The sequence below is a fragment of the Zea mays genome, chromosome 1 (assembly GCF_902167145.1).
Source record: "Zea mays cultivar B73 chromosome 1, Zm-B73-REFERENCE-NAM-5.0, whole genome shotgun sequence".
NCBI classification, from domain to species: Eukaryota; Viridiplantae; Streptophyta; class Magnoliopsida; order Poales; family Poaceae; genus Zea; species Zea mays.
In genome coordinates, this window is record NC_050096.1 from 275,919,823 (window position 1) to 275,927,337 (window position 7,515).

Genomic DNA, 7,515 nt, shown 5'->3' on the forward strand with positions numbered 1-7,515 from the left:
GGTTTACTGTTCTAGGGGGCACCGGACTGTCCGGTGCGCCACTGAAAGGGAAATAGCGTCAAACCTTTTCCAATATGAATTTTGGTGGTTGAATTGCCCAACACAAATTATTGGACAAACTAGTTTGCTCTAGATTATGAGTTCTACAGGTGCCAAAGGTTCATAACAAACCAATACAAAGTCAAAAGAATGGGTTCAAAACAAAGGAGCAAAGTATACCGAAGGCAGCCCTGGTTTGGCGCACCGGACTGTCCGGTGTGCCACCAGACAGTGTCCGGTGCACCAGGGTGAATCAAATCAAACTTGCCAGCTTCGGGAATCTGGGGAGGCCGCTCCGCTATAATTCATCGGACTGTCCAGTGCAACACCGGACTGTCCGGTGTGCCAGCGGAGCAACGGCTACTTCGTGCCAACGGTCGTCTGCAAGTGAACAATGAAAGCAAACAGTGCGCGCCTGCGCGCGCAGAAGTCAAAGCAAGCGCCAGAAGGCGCACCGGACAGTGAACAGGACCTGTCCGGTGCACCATCGGATTGTCCGGTGGCCCAGTTGTCAAAAGCTCAAACGGTCGGAACCCAACGGCCTGGTGACGTGGCTGACACACCAGACAGTGTCCGGTGGCGCACCGGACTGTCCGGTGCGCCATATGACAGAAGCCTTCACCAACGGCCATATTGGTGGTTGGGGCTATAAATACCCCCAACCACCACACTTCAAGGCATCCAAGCATTCACTACACCTCATTCAATACAAGAGCAATACACAACACTCCAAGACACAAATCAAAGCCTCCGATCGAATCAAAGTCCCCAATTCAACTCTAGTATTTAGGACTTGTGAGGAGATCGACTTGTGTTCTTTTGTTGCTCTTGTTGCTTGGTTGGCTTTCTTCTTTCTCTCATTCTTACTCTCAAAACCTTGTAAGCGAAGCAAGAGACACCAATTGTGTGGTGGTCCTTGCGAGGTCTAAGTGACCCAGGAAATCAAGGAAGGAAGCTAACTTGGTCTAGGTGACCGTTTGAGAGAGGGAAAGGGTTGAAAGAGACCCGGTCTTTGTGACCACCTCAACGGGGAGTAGGTTTGCAAGAACCGAACCTCGGTAAAACAAATCACCACGTCTCACTCTTCATTTGCTTGTGATTTGTTTTCTCCCTCTCTTTCGGACTCAATTATATTTCTAACGCTAACCCCGGCTTGTAGTTGTGCTTAAGTTTATAACTTTTAGATTCCGCCTATTCACCCCCTCTAGGCGACTTTCAATTGTATCAGAGCCCGATGCTTCATTAGAGCCTAACCGCTCGAAGTGATGTGGGGAGAACACGCCAAGAAGAAGATGGTGACCGGCGAGAAGCCCACCACAAGCCACGGGAAGCTCCATCGGGAGAGTCCCGCAACAAGAAGGAGGAGGACTCACCTCCTCACAAGTCGCATTGGAGTGGCAACAAGAAGAAGAAGATGAAGAAGGTGGTCTACTACGAGACCAATTCTTCGTCACCATCCACCTCTGGCACCGACGCGCCGTCCGTAACTTCTAAGCGCCATGAGCGCAAGAAGTTTAGTAAGATCCCCCTACGTTATCCTCGCATTTCTAAGCGTACTCCTTTACTTTCCGTCCCATTAGGAAAACCACCGGTTTTTGACGGTGAAGATTATAACATGTGGAGTGATAAAATGAGGCATCACCTAACCTCACTCCACACTAGTATTTGGGATGTTGTTGAGTTGGGAGTGCAGGTACCATCCGTAGGGGATGAAGACTATGATTCGGACGAAGTTGCCCAAATCCGGCACTTCAACTCCCAAGCCACCACTATACTCCTCGCCTCTCTAAGTCGAGAAGAGTATAACAAGGTGCAAGGGTTGAAGAGCTCCAAGGAAATTTGGGACGTGCTCAAGACCGCGCACGAAGGAGGCGAGGTGACCAAGATCACCAAGAGGGAAACGATCGAGGGGGAGCTCAGTCGTTTTATGCTCAACCAAGGAGAAGACCCGCAAGCCATGTACAACCGGCTAAAGACCTTGGTAAATCAAGTGCGCAACCTCGGGAGCACCAAATGGGATGACCATGAGATGGTCAAGGTTATTCTTAGATCACTTGTATTTCTTAACCCTACTCAAGTTCAATTAATTCATGGTGATCCAAGATATAAACTAATGTCTCCCGGGGAAGTGATAGGAAAATTTGTGAGCTTTGAACTAATGATCAAAGGCTCCAAAAAGATTATCGAGCAAGGCAGCTCCTCCTCCATACCCGAAGCACAACCCGTTGCATTCAAGGCGATGGAGGAGAAGAAAGAAGACTCTACACCAAGTAGGGTCCCCATCGATGCCTCCAAGCTCGACAATGAGGAGATGGCGCTCATCATCAAGAGCTTCCGTCAAATCCTCAAGAAAAGGAGGGGGAAAGACTACAAGCCCCGCTCCAAGAAAGTATGCTACAAGTGTGGTAAGCCTGATTATTTTATCGCTAAATGTCCTTTATCTAGTGATAGTGACAGGGATAACGACAAGAGGGGGAAGAAGAAGGAGAAGAAGAAGTATTACAAGAAGAAGGGTGGCGATGCGCATGTTTGCCGGGAGTGGGACTCCGACGAGAGCTCCACCGACTCCTCCGACGACGAGGACGCCGCCAACATCGCCATCAACAAAGGCCTCCTCTTCCCCAATGTCGGCCACAAGTGCCTCATGGCAAAGGACGACAAGAAGAAGAAGGTAAAATCAAGGTCCTCCACTAAATATGCAACTTCTAGTGATGAGGATAATTCTAGTGATGATGAGGACAACTTGCTTACTCTTTTTGCCAATCTTAACATGCAACAAAAAGAGAAATTGAATGAATTGATTAGTGCTATTCATGAGAAGGATGAACCCTTGGATAGCCAAGAGGACTTCCTTATTAAGGAAAACAAAAAGCATGTTAAGACTAAAAATGCTTATGCTCAGGAGGTAGAGAAAAATGAAAATTTAGCTAGTGAGCTAAGTATTTGCCATGACACTATCTCCAACCTTAGAATTGAGAATGCTAATTTGATTGCTAAGGTTGAGAAGTCAAATATTTATGATGATTCAATTACCAATCTTAGAAATGATAATGTTAGCCTAATTGCTAAGATTGAAAAATTGAATGCCTCTCTTGCTAGCCTTAAGGTTGAAAATGAAAAATTAATTACTAAGGCTAAGGAATTAGATGTTTGCAATGTTTTCATTTCCAATCTTAGAGATGAGAATACCATTTTACATGCTAAGATTGTTGAATTAAATGATTGCAAACCCTCTACATCTACCGTTGAGCATGTTTCTATTTGTACTAGATGTAGAGATGTTAATGTAGATGCTATTCATGATCACCTTGCTTTAATTAAACAACAAAATGATCATATAGCTACATTAACTGCTAAAATCAATAAGCATGACTTGGAAAATGAGAAATTTAAATTTGCTAGAAGTATGCTCTATAGTGGGAGACACCCTGGCATTAAGGATGACATTGGCTTCCAACAGAGAGACAATGTCAAGCTTAATGCTCCTCCTAAAAGATTGTCAAATTTTGTTAAGGGCAAGGCTCCCATGCCTCAGGATAACGAGGGCTACATTTTATATCCTGTTGGTTATCCTGAGGATAAGATTAGGAGAATTCATGCCAAGAAGACTCATTCTCACCATGATTTTATTTATAAGAATGAGGCTTCTAGCTCTAGGCGTTCTACACATGTTAAAATGCCTAAGAAGAAATCTCCTACTGCATCAAATGATCATAATGTTTCATTCAAAACTTTTGATGCTTCTTATGTGCTAACTAACAAATCAGGCAAGGTAGTTGCCAAATATATTAGGGGCAAACACAAGGGCTCCAAGACTTGTGTTTGGGTACCCAAGGTGCTTGTTTCTAATGTAAAAGGACCCAAGACCGTTTGGGTACCTAAGAACAAGGCCTAAATTTGTGTTGTAGGTTTATGCATCCGGGGGCTCAAGTTGGATCATCGATAGCGGGTGCACAAACCATATGACTGGGGAGAAAAGGATGTTCTCCTCCTATGAGAAAAACCAAGATCCCCAAAGAGCTATCACATTCGGGGATGGAAATCAAGGTTTGGTCAAAGGATTGGGTAAAATTGCTATATCACCTGACCACTCTATTTCCAATGTTTTTCTTGTAGATTCATTAGATTACAACTTGCTTTCTGTTTCTCAATTATGCAAAATGGGTTACAACTGTCTTTTTACGGATACAGGTGTTACTGTCTTTAGAAGAAGTGATGATTCAGTAGCTTTTAAGGGAGTATTAGAGGGTCAACTATACTTAATTGATTTCAATAGAGCTGAACTCGACACTTGCTTAATTGCTAAGACTAACATGGGTTGGCTCTGGCATCGCCGACTAGCCCACGTTGGAATAAAGAATCTTCATAAGCTTCTAAAAGGAGAGCACATTTTGGGACTAACCAATGTTCATTTTGAGAAAGACAGGATTTGTAGCGCATGCCAAGCAGGGAAGCAAGTTGGTGTTCATCATCCACATAAGAACATCATGACGACTGACAGGCCACTCGAGCTTCTCCACATGGATCTATTCGACCCGATAGCTTACATAAGCATCGGCGGGAGTAAGTACTGTCTAGTTATTGTGGATGATTATTCTCCTTTCACTTGAGTATTCTTTTTATAGGATAAATCTCAAACCCAAGAGACTTTGAAAGGATTCTTGAGACGGGCTCAAAATGAGTTTGGCTTGAGGATCAAGAAAATAAGAAGCGACAACGGAACGGAGTTTAAGAATTCACAAATTGAAGGCTTTCTTGAGGAGGAGGGCATCAAGCATGAGTTCTCTTCTCCCTACAGACCACAACAAAATGGTGTAGTGGAGAGGAAGAATAGAACTCTATTGGACATGGCAAGGACCATGCTTGATGAGTACAAGACTTCGGATCGGTTTTGGGCTGAGGCGGTCAACACCGCTTGCTACGCCATCAACTGGTTGTATCTACATCGAATCCTCAAGAAGACATCTTATGAACTCCTCACCGGTAAAAAGCCCAATGTTTCATATTTTAGAGTCTTTGGTAGCAAATGCTTTATTCTTGTTAAATGAGGTAGAAAATCTAAATTTGCTTCTAAGGTTGTAGAAGGCTTTTTACTTGGTTATGATTCAAACATAAGGGCATATAGAGTCTTTAACAAGTCCACTGGACTAGTTGAAGTCTCTTGTGACATTGTGTTTGATGAGACTAACGGCTCTCAAGTAGAGCAAGTTGATCTTGATGAATTAGATGATGAAGAGGCTCCATGCATTGCGCTAAGGAACATGTCCATTAGGGATGTGTGTCCTAAGGAACCCGAAGAGCCTCCACAAGCACAAGATCAACCATCTTCCTCCATGCAAGCATCTCCACCAACTCAAGATGAGGATGAGGCTCAAGATGATGAAGGAGAAGATCAAGAAGATGAGCCACCTCAAGAGGAGGACAATGATCAAGGGGGAGATGCCAATGATCAAGACAAGGAGGATGAGCAAGAACCAAGGCCGCCACACCCAAGAGTCCACCAAGCAATCCAACGAGATCACCCCGTGAACACCATCCTAGGAGACATTCATAAGGGGGTAACCACTCGATCTCGTGTTGCTCATTTTTGTGAACATTACTCTTTTGTTTCCTCTATTGAGCCACACAGGGTAGAGGAAGCACTTCAAGATTCGGATTGGGTGTTGGCGATGCAAGAGGAGCTCAACAACTTCACGAGGAATGAGGTATGGCATTTAGTTCCACGTCCTAACCAAAATGTTGTAGGAACCAAGTGGGTCTTCCGTAACAAACAAGATGAGCATGGTGTGGTGACAAGGAACGAGGCACGACTTGTGGCCAAAGGGTATTCACAAGTCGAAGGTTTGGATTTTGGTGAAACCTATGCACCCGTATCTAGGCTTGAGTCAATTCATATATTACTTGCCTATGCTACTTACCATGGCTTTAAGCTTTATCAAATGGACGTGAAGAGTGCCTTCCTCAACGGACCTATCAAGGAAGAGGTCTATGTTGAGCAACCTCCTGGCTTTGAAGATAGTGAGTATCCTAACCATGTATACAAACTCTCAAAGGCGCTTTATGGGCTTAAGCAAGCCCTAAGAGCATGGTATGAATGCCTTCGAGATTTTCTTATCACTAATGGCTTCAAAGTCGGCAAGGCCGATCCTACTCTCTTTACTAAGACAATTGAGAATGATTTGTTTGTATGCCAAATTTATGTTGATGATATCATATTTGGGTCTACTAACAAATCTATTTGTGAAGAGTTTAGTAGGATCATGATTCAAAAATTCGAGATGTCTATGATGGGGGAGTTGAAGTATTTTCTAGGATTTCAAGTCAAGCAACTCCAAGAGGGCACTTTCATTAGCCAAATGAAGTACATTCAAGATATACTCACCAAGTTTGGAATGAAGGATGCCAAGCCCATCAAGACACCCATGGGAACCAATGGGCATCTCGACCTCGACACAGGAGGTAAATCCGTAGATCAAAAGGTATACCGGTCTATGATAGGATCCTTACTCTATTTATGTGCATTTCGACCGGATATTATGCTTTCCGTATGCATGTGTGCAAGGTTTCAAGCCGATCCTAAGGAAGTTCACCTTAGGGCCGTGAAGAGAATCTTGAGATATTTAGTTCAAACACCTAAGTTTGGTCTTTGGTACCCCAAGGGGTCCTCTTTTGATTTATTAGGATATTCCGATGCTGATTGGGCAGGGTGTAAGATTGATAGGAAGAGCACATCAGGGGCTTGTCAGTTTCTGGGGAGATCCTTGGGGTCTTGGGCTTCAAACAAACAAAACTCAGTAGCTCTTTCTACCGCTGAAGCCGAGTACATTGCCGCAGGCCATTGTTGCGCGCAATTGCTTTGGATGAGGCAAACCCTTAGGGACTATGGCTACAAATTTAGCAAAGTCCCTCTCCTATGTGATAATGAGAGTGCAATCCGCATGGCGAATAATCCCGTTGAACACAGCCGCACTAAGCACATAGCCATTCGATATCACTTTTTGAGAGATCACCAACAAAAGGGGGATATCGAGATAGCCTACATTAACACCAAAGATCAATTGGCCGATATCTTTACCAAGCCTTTAGATGAGCAAACCTTTACCAAACTTAGGAATGAGCTAAATATTCTTGATTCTAGGAATTTTGATTGATTCTTTGCACACATAGCTCTTTTATATACTTTTGATCATATCTCTTTTATGTCTATGACTAATATGTTTTCAAGTGTATTATTATGCTTAGTCATCGAATTGAAAGGGAAATGGACTATTCAGCAAAGAAGGCGCTTCCACTCAACTCATTGGTATTTGTCGGTACTCCGCATCGCTCTCCACATTGGTATAATCTTCACTCATATTTATTTGTTTGCCATTGGGGAGAAAGTAGAAGGGCTTATATTTCACTCACAAGTATCCGTTTTGGCGATTCATGCCAAAGGGGGAGAAAGTATGAGCCCAAAGCAAAAGGACCGCACCA